This window comes from Mustelus asterias, unplaced genomic scaffold (genome assembly GCF_964213995.1).
Source record: "Mustelus asterias unplaced genomic scaffold, sMusAst1.hap1.1 HAP1_SCAFFOLD_870, whole genome shotgun sequence".
In the NCBI taxonomy this organism is placed as follows: Eukaryota; Metazoa; Chordata; class Chondrichthyes; order Carcharhiniformes; family Triakidae; genus Mustelus; species Mustelus asterias.
This window is the reverse complement of record NW_027590816.1, coordinates 135,921-150,037: the sequence shown is the minus strand read 5'-3', so window position 1 is coordinate 150,037 and position 14,117 is coordinate 135,921. Positions and strand designations below refer to the sequence as shown.

The window sequence follows — 14,117 nt, the reverse complement described above, 5'->3', positions numbered from 1 at the left end:
CTACCAGATGGGGCAGATGTTTGAGGGCAAATCAACATCTGGCATGTGGGAGGCTTTCAAGTGTAAGCTGATAGGGATTCAGGACTGGCACATTCCTGTAAGGATGAAGGATAAGTATGGCAAGTTTTGGGAACCTTGGATAACGAGAGATATTGTGAGCCTCGTCAAAGAGAAAAACGAAACATTTGTCAAAGCTAGGAGGCTGGGAACACACAAAGCAAGTGTGGAATACAAGGAAAGTAGAAAGAAACTTCAGCAAGGAGTAAGGAGGGCTAAAAGGGGTCACGAAAAAGCATTGGCCAGCAGGATTAAGGAAAATCCCAAGGCTTTTTATACATATATAAAGAGCAAGAGGGTAGCCAGGGTGAGGGTTGGCCCACTCAAGGACAAGGGAGGGAATCTATGCGCGGAGCCAGAGGAAATGAGTGAGGTAATAAATGAGTACTTTGCGTCAGTATTCACCAAAGAGAAGGACTTGGTGGATGATGAGTCTGGGAAAGGATGTGTAGATAGTTTGAGTCATGTTGAGATCAAAAAGGAGGAGGTATTGGGGTTCTTGAGAAACATTAAGGTAGACAAGTCCCCAGGGCCTGATGGGATATACCCCAGAATACTGAGAGAGGCAAGTGAAGAAATTGCTGGGGTCTTGAGAGAAATCTTTCTATCCTTACTGGCGACAGGGGAGGTCCCAGAGGATTGGAGAATAGCCAATGTTGTTTCTTTGTTTAAGAAGGGTAGCAAGAATAATCCAGGTAATTACAGGCCGGTGAGCCATACATCAGTAATAGGGAAATTATTGGAGAGGATTCTTCGAGACAGGATTTATTCCCACTTGGAAATAAGTGGATGTATTCGTGAAAGGCAACATGGTTTTGTGAAGGGGAGGTCGTGTCTCACAAACTTGGTCGAGTTTTTGGGGAAGTGACGAAGATGATTGATGAGGGTAGGGCAGTGGATGTTGTCTACATGGACTTCAGTCAGGCCTTTGACAAGGTCCCTCATGGTAGACTGGTGCAGAAGAAGTCGCATGGGATCAGAGTTGAGCTGGCAAGGTGGATACAAAACTGACTCGGTCAAAGAAGACAGAGGGTGGTGCGTTTCTGAATGGAGGGCTGTGACAAGTGGCATTCCTCAGGGATCAGTGCTGGGACCTTTGCTGTTTATAATACATATAAATGATTTGGAGGAAAATGTAACTGGTTTGATTAGTAAGTTTGCAGACGACACAAAGGTTGGTGGATTTGGGGATAGCGATGAGGACCATCAGAGGATACAGCAGGATATAGATCAGTTGGAGACTTGGGTGGAGAAATGGCAGATGGAGTTTAATCCGGACAAATGTGAGGTAATGCATTTTGGACGGTCTAATACAGATAGGAAATATACAGTAAATGGCAGAATGCTTAAGAGTATTGATAGACAAAGGGATCTGGGTGTACAAGTACACAGGTCACTGAAAGTTGCAATGCAGGTGGAGAAGGAGTCAAGAAGGCATACGGCATGCTTGCCTTCATCGGCCGGGGCATTGAGTTTAATAATTGGCAAGTCATGTTGCAGCGTTATAGAAGCTTAGTTAGGCCACACTTGGAATCGAGTGTTCAATTCTGGTCGCCACACTATCAGAAGGATGTGGAGGCTTTGGAGAGGGTACAGAAAAGATTTACCAGGATGTTGCCTGGTATGGAGGGCATTAGCTATGAGGAGAGGTTGGAGAAACTTTGTTTGTTCTCACTGGAACAACGGAGGTTGAGCGGCGACCTGATAGAAGTCTACAAGATTATGAGGGACATGGACAGAGTGGATAGTCAGAAGCCTTTTCCCAGGGTGGAAGAGTCAATTACTTGGGGGAACAGGTTTAAGGTGCGAAGGGCAACGTTTAAAGGAGATGTATGAGGCAGATTTTTTACAGAGAGTAGTGGGTGCCTGGGACTCGTTGCCGGGAGAGGTAGTGGAAGCGGATACAGTAGTGACTTTTAAGGGGCGTCTTGACAAATACATGAAGAGGATGGGAATAGAGGCATATGGTCCCTGGAAGGGTAGGGGGTTTTAATTTCATCCGGCAGTGCGGTCGGTGCAGGCTTGGAGGGCCAAAGGGCCTGTCCCTGTGCTGTAACTTTCTTTGTTCTAAATAAAGTAATATTTAATGAACACATTTGGTTCGTACAATGTGGTTGACTCTCAACTGCCCTCTGAACAAGGGCATCTAGGGATGGGCAATAAATGTTGGCCAGCCAGCGACGCCCATGTCCCACAACTGAATAAGGTTAATACAAGATATACTGGTTCGAAAAGACACTTGCTGCAAGCCAATAACTTTCCTTCTTACACGAACTGAGCAATCAACCTTATTCTTGAGCCAGATGTGACAGAATATAATGTCCTCCAACTGATCAAATTCATACAAGAAATTCTTAGTTCAGACAATTCCTGCTGGCTATTCAGCTTCCACAAGCATGTAGGTGAATCCAACATTAATTTTAAAAATAAAGCTCCAGTCACATGTTAGAATTTAACATGTCTTCCTTGACCTTGTTGCTGAGAATGTTTGAAGAGGCAGCAGGGGCACAATGGGTCACACGGCCTCCTTTTGTGCTCTCTGCTCCTCATTTGCATTTGAAGTGGTAAATATCTGGGACTACTTCCCACGAGCGGCTGAAGCAGAGATAATGGAATGTTTCCAAAAGGAAATTGGATGGGAACTTCAGGGAAATAAATCCGCAGGGACACGGAGAGAGAACAGGGCAACAGTTTGATCTAAAGAGAGCCAGCATGGACTCAATGGGCTGATTGGCCCCATTCCCAATCCTAATGCCTGTCTGATCTAAAGAGAGAAATTTCAGCTGTTCCAGTCTCTCGAACTCACTGAAGTCCCTCATCCCTGGAGTCATTCTCGTAAATCTCCTCTGCACCCTCTCTAAGGACTTCACATCTTTCCTAAAGTGTAGGGCCCATATACAGGGTTCCATTCTCGAGGAATAGAATTGAACAGGTTCTGTTCAACTTGTTTAGAATCAGGGTTCGGCTACACTGGGAGCACTGTCAACATTTGTGATCTCCATTTAGAAAAAGGAAATAGAGGCACTGGAGAAGCGGCAACAAAGATTCACAAGAATAATCGCAGAACTGAGAGCATTTAACCCTCAGGAAAGGCTGGGGCTGCTTTTCTCTAGAAAAGAGAAGACTGAAGGGTGACCTGATGGAAGTCTTTAAGATTATGAAGGGGTTCAATAATCCAATAGGGATTTCAGTGAGAAACCTCTTTACCCAGCGAGTGGTGAGAATGTGGAACTCACCACCACAGCGAGTGGTTGAGGTGAACAGCATGAATACATTGAAGGGGAAGCTCGATACATACATGAGGGAGAGAGGAATAGAAGGATATGCTGATGGGGGGAGATGAAGAGGGGTGGGTGGAGGCTCATGTGGAGCATAAATACTGACACAGACCAATTGAGCCGACTGGCCCGGCCCTGTGCTGTAGACTCAATGGAACAGAGACAAATGTACATACTGTAGATCTACCTGCAGCGTTAGGAAAAACATTATTTACTCTCCAGGATAAAATAAATGTTCTTCGTCAGTTTGTGTGGGTCATTTCAGTGGAAATGACCTCTCCCAGGCTCAAAGAGCATCAACCCACTGGAAGCAAAGTCGTGAGACCAGCCAGTCCAGCAGAAAGAAACCCTCCGACCCTCCCATTTCACCAACTGTCAGAATGAACATGGTTCAGTCCTGGATGTGATTAACAGCAGCAATAACAGCAGAATCCAACTCCTGTCATCACTTGTGAACTCGTTGGTGTCTCAGCAGGAGGGATGAACTGGTGAATTTCTTCCCACACACAGCAGCTGTGAATGGACTGGTGGATCATCAGTTCCTGAGAGCTTTTGAAACCATTCCCACAGTCAGAGCAGTTAAAGGGTCTCTCCTGGGTGTGAGGGACATTGTGCATCAGCAGCTGGGGTATCGAGTGAATCCTTCCGCACACACAGAGCAGGTGAATGGTCTCTCCCAGTGTGAACCCGCTGGTGTCTCCTCAGTGTGCATGCCCTTCCAAACCTCTTTGTGCAGTGAGAGCAGCTGAACGGTCTCTCCCCAGTGTGAATGCGCTGGTGGTCCATCAGATGCTGAGCAATTTTGAAGCCACTCCCACAGTCAGAGCATTTAAAGGGTCTTTCCTGGGAGTGAGTGACTTTGTGTCTCTGCAGGGTGGATAACCGAGTGAATCTGTCCCCACACTCGGTGCAGGTGAATGGTCTCTCCCCGCTGTGAACTTGCTGGTGAGTCAGCAGGGTGGATGACTGAGTGAATCCCTTCCCACACTCGGTGCAGGTAAATGGTCTCTCCTCGGTGTGAAGACGCTGGTGTGTCAGCAGGGTGAATGACTGACTGAATCCCTTCCCACACACAGAGCAGATGAACGGTCTCTCCCTGGTGTGAACTCGCTGGTGTCTCTGCAGTGTGGATGACCTCTTAAACCTCTTTGTGCAGAGAGAGCAGCTGAACGGTCTGTCCTCAGTGTGAATGCGCTGGTGGGACACCAGTTCCCCAGAAATTTTGAATTCACTCCCACAGTCCGAGCATTTAAAGGGCCTCTCACTGGTGTGAGTGACTTTGTGACTCAGCAGGTTGGGTAAATTAGTGAATCCCTTCCCACACACAGAGCAGGTGAATGGCCTCTCTCCGGTGTGAACTCGCTGGTGTGTCAGCAGGGCGGATAACTGCGTGAATCCCTTCCCACAGTCAGAGCAAGTGAATGGTCTCTCCCCGGAGTGAACTCGCTGGTGGTTCCGCAGGTTTGATGATGATCTAAATCTCTTTGTGCAGTGAGAGCAGCTGAACGGTCTGTCCTCAGTGTGAATGCGCTGGTGGGACATCAGATCCCGAGAACTTTTGAAGCAACTCTCACAGTCAGAGCATTTAAAGGGTCTCTCATTGGTGTGAGTGACTTTGTGCGTCAGCAGGGCGGATGACCGAAAGAATCCCTTCCCACACACATTGCAGGTGAATGGTCTCTCCCCAGTGTGAATTCGTTGGTGTGCCCGCAGTTCGGAGGACCGAGAGAATCCCTTCCCACACATGGAGCAGCTGAACGGTCTCTCCCCGGTGTGAACTCGCTGATGTCTCCGCAGTGTGGATGACCATTTAAATTTCATTGTGCAGTGAGAGCAGCTGAACAGTCTCTCCTCACTGTGAATGCGCTGGTGGGACACCAGTTCTCCAGAGCTTTTGAATCCGCTCCCACAGTCAGAGCATTTAAAGGGTCTCTCATTGGTGTGAGTGAGATTGTGACTCAGCAGGTGGGAGAACTTAATGTATCCCTTCCCACACACTGAGCAAGTGAAGGGTCTCTCCCGAGTGTGACTGCGTTGATGAATTTCCAAATCACAGGGCAACATGAATCCTTGTCCACAATTGTCACATTTCCACAGTTTCTCCATGATGCGGGTGTCCTTGTGGCTCTCCAGGTTTGATGATCAGTTGAATCCTTGTCCACACAGAACACGTGTACGGTCTCTCTTCACTGTAAACGGTGCAATGTTGTTTCAGCCTGTGTAACTGGTTAAAGCTCTTTCCACTATCAGTGGACTGGAACACTCTCACTCGGGTGTGTTCCAGTCACACTGATGTTTAAAATCTCCTTAAGCAAACAGATCAGACAAACATTGCTTTTCTAGATTCAAAGGTCGATGATATTCAGGTCCCAATAAATCGAATGGCTCTGTCAAATCTTGATGTGATGTTTAGTTTGAAATTTCTGTCTATAAATCCTCACCTCCTGATATCTATGAAAGGAATTTACAACAGACATCATTGTCAGTACAGGATAGAAATTCAGAACAGACAATTCTAGTTTCTATGGAACATTCTTTCCTCTCTCATTCTCCAAAATCTGTCAATCTCCATCCCACACACTCTCCCTCAATTCTCACTGTGCTCTCCTGAGCATACAACCTCCCAAGTCTATTGAAGGTGCTGATTCAGGCTGATTAACGGATCCATGCTGACCACTTTCTATATTGGACACAGAGATCTGAAAATCTACGTGTAACGACCGGCCTACACGCTAGAAATTAAAATCTGTGCCATATGCGGGACCGGATAACTGGATTGGGAGAAAGGGAAGGATGTGGGGAAGAATTTTATTTTGGTGCAGAAAGGTCATTACCTGGAAACCGCTGCCTCAGAGGGTTGTGGAAGTGCAAATGATCCATGATTAATCTTCAAGCTGACAGCCACGTTAAAGTGTTACATTTGGACATCAATGAGCGGACTGATGATGTGTGTAATGCACTGTATTACCTGGTTACAGATACATGAAGAATGTGAGGAGGATTTTTATTTCGGCAGCGAGTGGTGACCTGGAAGTTAAAAATTCAACAAGTCCCCAATTTCCCCCAGAATGCAAAAGAAACACAAAAGCGGAGCAAAGAAAGTGTTTTACTCACAGATGTTGGCCTCTTTTAGGTCAAAAGGAGCTCACAAACTATTTTTCAAATTGACATCGAGCCAGCCAGGAGTTGAACCTGGAATCTTCTGATCCGTAGTCAGACGCGTTATCCATTGCGCCACTGACCCACACTCTCACAGATATTAGAGACAGGAGGAAGGTTGAGTCTGTGTCTGAAGCTCAATCTTCATTCAGAGAGAGAGAAGCAGCAGCAGCTTTGCTGGGCAGGAATGAGCAGCTGAACAAGCTCATTGTCCACTTCCGCATTCAGACAATCATAGAATCATAGAATCCCGACAGTGCAGAAGGAGGCCATTTGGCCCATCGAGTCTGCACCGACCACAATCCCACCCAGGCCCTACCCCCACACATTTTACCCACTAATCCCTCTAACCTACACATCTCAGGACTCTAAGGGGCAATTTTTAACCTGGCCAATCAACCTAACCCGCACATCTTTGGACTGTGGGAGGAAACCGGAGCACCCGGAGGAAACCCACGCAGACACAAGGAGAATGTGCAAACTCCACACAGACAGTGACCCGAGCCGGGAATCGAACCCAGGACCCTGGAGCTGTGAAGCAGCAGTGCTAACCACTGTGCTACCGTGCCGCCCATATGGGGGAGCTCTGATTGGCTGGAGGACGAGAGTCCTTCCGGTCCTCCAGAGTTCCCATTGGTCAACATCTCGGGGGTGGGCACTCCACCGCACATGCGCAGCTTCCTCTCTCCCTTGGACATGCGCAGCCCCGGGGCATGGGGGAGTGGGCAGATTCAATCTTCCTCCTGTCTCCAACAGTGTTGTGTGTGTGTAGCAGCACTGAATTTGCTGCTGCAAATCATCAACATTTCTTTGCATGTGAAAGCACTGGTTGAAAGAACTGAGCAGTTTTCTCTCCCTTGAGTATTGGTGGTTCAGTGGTAGAATTCTCACCTGCCCCGCGGGAGGCCTGGGTTCGTATTCCTGGCCAATGCAAAGCCTTAAAAGAGGCCAACATCTGTGAGTGAAACACTTTCTTTTCCTCCCCTTTCCATTTCTTTTCTCATTCTGGGGGAAATTGGGAACTTGCAGCAACTGAAGGGAAAGGAAGTGAATCCAGTCGGTATGTTCCACACATTGTTAGCCCAGTAATTTAGACAAATATCTGTCTGGCAGCCTGCAGGGAGATTTTCAGCTCCCTGTGTCCAGGAGAGGAAGCAGTGAGCATGGATCTGTCAATCAGCCTCAATCAGCACCTTCAGGAGAATTGGGAGGGTGAATATTAGATACAGCAGAGTGAGAATGGAGGGAGAGTGTGTGGAATGGAGATTTACAGCTTTTCGGGAATGAGAGAGGAAAGAATGTTCCATAGAAACTAGAATAGTCTGTTCTGAATTTCTATCCTGCACTGACATTGATGAATTTTCCAAACTCGTTTACAGGATATCAGAAGGTGAGGATTGACAGACAGAGGATTGAAACAAACGTCACATCAGCATCTGACACCCTCACTCAATTCATCGGACCTGAATATTATCGGCCTTTGAATCTGGAAGGAGAAATGTTTCTCTGTTCTGTCTGCGTCAACAGGCCTTTAATATCAATGTGACTGGAAAAGCACCAAGGCACAGATACACCCGAGTGAGAGTGTTCCAGTGAACTGAGTGTGGAAAGAGCTTTAACCAGTTACACAGCCTGAAAGTACATCGCAGCATTCACAGCGGGGAGAGACTGTACCCGTGTTCTGTGTGAGATTTAACTGATTGTTTAACCTGGAGAGTCACAAGGACACCCGCACCATGGAGAAACCGTGGAAATGTGGGGACTGTGGGAAGAGATACAGAGCCCCCTGTAAACTGGAAATTCATCGACGCAGTCACACCGGGGAGAGGCCATTCATCTGCTCTGTGTGTGGGAAAGGATTTACGCAGTTATCTAACCTGTCAAAACACAAAGTCACTCACAGCCAGGAGAGACCCTTTAAATGCTCTGACTGTGGGAGTGGTTTCAAAAGCTCTCGGGAACTGATTATCCACCAGCGCATTCACACTGGGGAGAGACCATTCAGCTGCTCTCACTGCGCAAAGAAATTTAGAGCATCATCCCACCTGTGGATACACCAGCGAGTTCACACTGGGGAGAGACCGTTCACCTGCTCTGTGTGTGGGAAGGGATTCACTCAGTCATCCAGCCTGCAGAACCACAATCTCACTCACACCAATGAGAGACCGTTTAAATGCTCTGACTGTGGGCGTGATTTCAAAAGCTCTCGGGAACTGATGATTCACCAGCGCACTCACACTGGGGAGAGACCGTTCAGCTGCTCTCACTGCTCAAAGAGATTTAGAACATCATCCCACCTGCGGATACACCAGCGAGTTCACACTGGGGAGAGACCATTCACTTGCTGTGTGTGTGGGAAGGGATTCACTCAGTCACCAGCCTGCGGGCACACCAGCAAGTTCACAAGTGATGACAGGTTGGATTCTGCTGTTATTCCTGCCATTAATCACATCCAGGACTGAACCATGTTTATTCTTATAGTTGGTGAAGTGGAAGGGTAGGAGAGATTCTTTCTGCTGGACTGGCCGATCGCACGACTTTGCTTCCAGTGGGCTAATGCTCTTTGAGCCTGGGAGAGCACATTGCCACTGAAATGATCCACTGAAGCTGATGAAGGACATTTATTTATCCTGGATAGTAAATAGTGTTTTTCCCCCCACTACAGGTAGATCTGAAATAAACACAGAAAGGACTGGAAAAACGCAGCAGCTCTGGCAGCATCTATGGAGAGAGAAACAGAGTTAACATTTCACACTACTGGATGGGAGTCAATCTAGTAAATCTCCTCTGAACTGCTTCCATAGTATTTATAAAATGGGGCAGCACGGCAGCACAGTGGTTAGCACTGCTGCATCATAACACCAGGGTCCCAGGTTCAATTCCAGCCTTGGGTCACTGTCTGTGTGGAGTTTGCACATTCTCCCTGTGTCTGTGTGGGTTTCCTCCCACAGTCCAAAGATGTGCAGGTTAGGATGATTGGCCATGATAAATTGACCCTTGTGTCGGGGGGATTAGCAGGGTAAATGTGTGTGGTTATGGGAATAGGGCCTGGGTGGGATGGTGTTTGGTACAGACTCAATGGGCAGAACGGCCTCCGTCTGTACTGCAGGGATTCTACGATCCTTCGTTTAATTGGAGATAAAACTGCACCCGGTGTTCAAGATGCAGTTTCAGCAACGCCCTGTATAACTGAAGCATAATATCTACTTCTCTGTTCAATTTCTCTCGTAACAAAGGATTGCATTCCATTTGTGAGAATGTTGATTTATTTGAACTAAGATTTATGGGGTTCTCTTGTTTACAATAACTCCATAACTGTCAATCACACCAGGTTCCAGTGACTTAACCATGTGGCTCGAAAGAATACTTTAAACGGTGAATTCAGGAAGTTTATTAACCATTAAAAATGTAACAAGTCAGAAAGATAAAAAAGGACAGTATCGATTAACAGTAAAAGGAGAAAGTTTAGCTTTAACAATTGAACATATGAACTTATGAAAGGTTATGGGGAGAAGCAGGAACATGGGGATGAGGAGCATATCAGCCATGATCGAATGACGGAGCAGACACGATGGGCTGAATGGCTTAATTCTGCTCCTATATCTTATGAACAGACTTCTCTCCATCCTTCTCAGACCAGGACATGAAGTGATGGCTCTGAAAACATGGATAACTTGTAAAATCAACAGCTCCCAACACCTCTCTGTAGGGCACAGTGGTTTGCGCTGCAGCCTCACAGCGCCAGGGACCTGGGTTCGACTCCCGACTTGAATCACAGTCTGTAGAGTTTGCACATTCTCCCCGTGTCTGTGTGGGTTTCCTCCGGGTCCTCCGGTTTCCTCCCACAGCCCGAAAGACGTACTGATTAGGCGCATTGGTCACACTAAATTCTCCCTCAGTGTACCCAAACAGGCGCCTGAGTGTAGCGACTCGGGGATTTTCAGAGTAACTTCATTGCAGTGTTAATGTAAGCCGACTTGTGACACTAATAAATGAAGTTCCTGGGAAAATCCCCCAGTCACCGCACTCTGGCATCTGTTCGGGTACACTGAGGGAGAATTTAGCATGGTCAATGCGCCTAACCAGCACATCTTTCGGACTGTGGGAGGAAACCAGAGCTCCCGGAAGAAAACCAGGCAGACACGGGAACAACATGCAAAGTCCACAGAGTCACCCAAGCCGGGAATCAAACCCAGGTCTCTGGCGCTGTGAGGCAGCAGTGCTATCCAGTGTGCCACCGGGCCACCCTAACAAGTCTTGTCATGTTTTGTCTATTCTGTTGGCATCAGAAGGCAATATCTTATAATTCGCACAGCATTTTAACCATTCTTATGTTTATAATTCTAACAGTTAAAAACTTGTGTTCAAATTTACATTTCCGTCCTAACAACTGTATTAATGAATCATTTATTCTTTAATTGTCTCTCAATTCAGGCTGTCTATTTAACTAATCTCCTGCTTTACAATTGTGCGAATTTCAGTCCACAAATAAGGTAGTCAAATGCATTGTTAAAAGCAGGATGTTCTTTATATAAATAAATAACAAAGTTTAAAAATCATTGGCAAACAAAAGGAAACAGGAGCATTGGAACCAGCCTGGACTTGCAGACTGAAACCCCGCCCAAAGCCACACGTGCTGAGAAGAACACTCTGTAACACTTCTCCCCTTAAATTTAAATCCCCCATCAGGACAGAAATACAACAAAGTAATGTCTTTAACAATACGGAAGTCTGTCAGGAGCTTTGTGGTTGCATTGCGACCTGTACAATACCACTGGTAAATCTTGTAATGGTGTTTCTGGAATGGGAGGTGAAGAGGTAGTTTGAGAATCTGTACATGAACATTCCTCTTCCACTCCCACAGCAGAGTCAACTGGCAAAGCTGGAACCATTTCCTGGTGAACATCCACAGCAGCATGACCCTCTGCCATGTTCTCAGTAATGGTTGCTGACTCTGAAACTGTTCCTGACTCGGGGTCACACCGCAAGCGAATATGGTCTTGGTGTCTGCGAACAACTCTTCCATTTTACAGTCTCACCACCCAAGATACTGGACCACTTTGGTTTAAAATTTGATTACTCCCAAAGTTTCTGATGTAAACCTGATCACCCAGTTTGAACTGCCTCTCTTTGGTGCGGTAGTCGTGTCCCTCCTTTTGCTTCTCTTGTCTCCTGCTCACTTTTGCTCTGAGATCTGGATGAAGCAGATCCGAATGAGACTTCAACCTTCTACCTAAAAATTCCACAGGAGAGAGTCCGGTTGTGGATTGTGGTGTGATGCGAAACTAGAACAAAAATCTTGAGAGCTTGTTCTTAAAGTATCGCCTGCCATTCTTTTCAATCCCTCCTTCAGAGTTTAAACAGCTCTTTCTGCCAAACCATTTGTACAGTAAGAGTTTTAACAACACCAGGTTAAAGTCTAACAGGTTTATTTGTTAGCAAATGCCACTCGCATTTAACCTGGTGTTGTTAAACTCTTACTGTGTTTACCCCAGTCCCAACGCCAGCATCTCCACATCATGAAGACCATTTGTAGCCAGATGAAACGGTGCAGTACACACATGGCGTAGACCATTCCTTTACAGGAATTCCTGAAACACCTCACTTGTAAACAGAGTGTCGTTATCTGAAACAAGCCAATCTGGTAACCCAGGGCTTGTGAAAATTTGACAGAGCTTCTCTATTGTCACAGGAGCTGGAATATTACTCATGATCTGTGCTTCCAATCATTGCAAATGCGCATCTACAACAACCAAACACGTAATTCATGAAAGGTCCTCCAAAGTCCATATGTAGTCTGGACCACGGCCTATCAGACCACTCCCAAGGATGAAGTGGTAATGTACCCAGTGTGTTGGGGGGAATGAACTCAGAAGAATCATTCAACACTCAATCCTGATTCGATCGATGAACAGTATATTGCGAGGAGAACCCACAGAGGCTGACCATGTGCAACTCCACCCAACAAAGAAAACTATCAATTCTTATACAGTTACTCAGCCTATCCTGGCTGGACACAATCCAATCAGAATGGTTATAGATTACATACATTATATATAGGTCCAATGAAATTAGTATCTGAGCATTATGGGGTTTTGTGATCATCTCATGAACAGATAGGTGCCCCCATCATGATGTTTTACAGACCCCCTTATCTACTATCCTTGGGCTTTCTTTGGTACATCGACTCCCTTGGTTTGAAAAGGGGTGAATTAAAAGTTCTCAAATGGACATCAGCATCTTCCTTTGTTTTAATCTAATGACCACATGGTCTGGGAATCATTTCTATTTCATAATCTCACATTTTAAACTTTTTCCTTCAATATTCAATCATAGAATTTTCCTTTTCATTGTGTCAATTGCATCAGGAATAAATCTTTGGACCTGACAGGAAGTTTAACCCAAGGTCAGTCCAACACAGGATTGGTCAGAATCATTTCACATCTCCCAAATTTTAAATAACCATGACAAATTAAAACCCTCATTCTCACATGAGTGAATTGTATCCGGATTAAAATTCCTGCATGTTTAGTAAAATATCCTGGAATCATGTCTCTGGCCATTAAATATAACGTGAAAAAAAAGCTTTATTAATTACACTTTAAAAAAAAATCTGTTTGATTCAAATCACAGACAGAAAACCTCAAAGCTTAAAGGAATTCACAAATATCATTCATACACAAGCAGAGAAACTTAGCATGTTCTTTATAACAACAATAACCAGAAGCATTAAGCATTTTTGTGGTTCTGTTTTTAAACTTCCAGAAATGCCTTTAATTAAATACACAAGGTGAGGTTAATTCCCCAGAAAGATGAACCTTAACAAATGTAGCCCAAAACAATGATAAAACACATCTACAAACATCCACACAAAACAAATGAAACACACAGATTCTCACAGCTCGTAAATTTCAAACAATGAATCCTCAGCATTCTCTCTCGCAGCGATAGCTTCTTAAAGTGACAGAGCACTACAAGCTCACAACTCCTTGATTGAAATAAGATACAAGATCCTTCATTCTAACAACCTTTTTTAAACCAACTTCCTGGGCCTGATTTTATAGGCAACATCTAGTTTTTGTTGCTTTAAAATCCCAAACACGTTACCACCTGCAAAATCTTTGTTCTTTATCTGGGGTTGAGGTGACAACACAATAGAATTCTCACAGTTATTCCAAATTCGTCCAGGCTTAAAATTTCCACATTTAACTGGTTCCTATAAATCCTCAATTATAAAATAAAATAGACGCATAAAATCTCAGCAGTCGAGAAAACTCAAAATGTTAGCTCGATTCTCTCTCCACAGATGCTGTCAGATCTGCCGAGATTTTCCACCATTTTCTGTTTTTGTTTCAGATTCCAGCATTTTTTTGTGTTCATTTACCTGAGTTATCCCAATTCCTTTATTGTCCAGGACAATATATTCTCAATATCTTTAAAACAGAAATTAAACATTTGATTTCAGGTATCAACAAATTCTGTTACTTTGTTCTTTATTGTCAATGTCAGGTTGGGGTTGTTCCCCTTGGAGCAAAGGAGGTTGAGGGGAGATTTGATGGAGGTGGACAAGATTCTGACAGGTTTAGATAAAGTGGACGAAGAAAAGCTGTTCCCATTAGCTGA

At 45.3% G+C, this 14,117-nt stretch overlaps 1 non-coding gene across 1 annotated transcript; it reads right to left on the bottom strand.

The window, feature by feature from the left end:
* Nucleotides 1-6,506: 6,506 nt before the first annotated feature.
* On the bottom strand, nucleotides 6,507-6,579 carry trnar-acg (transfer RNA arginine (anticodon ACG)). The gene has a single exon. It is a non-coding gene; the product is annotated as a tRNA-Arg (tRNA).
* Nucleotides 6,580-14,117: the final 7,538 nt, after the last annotated feature.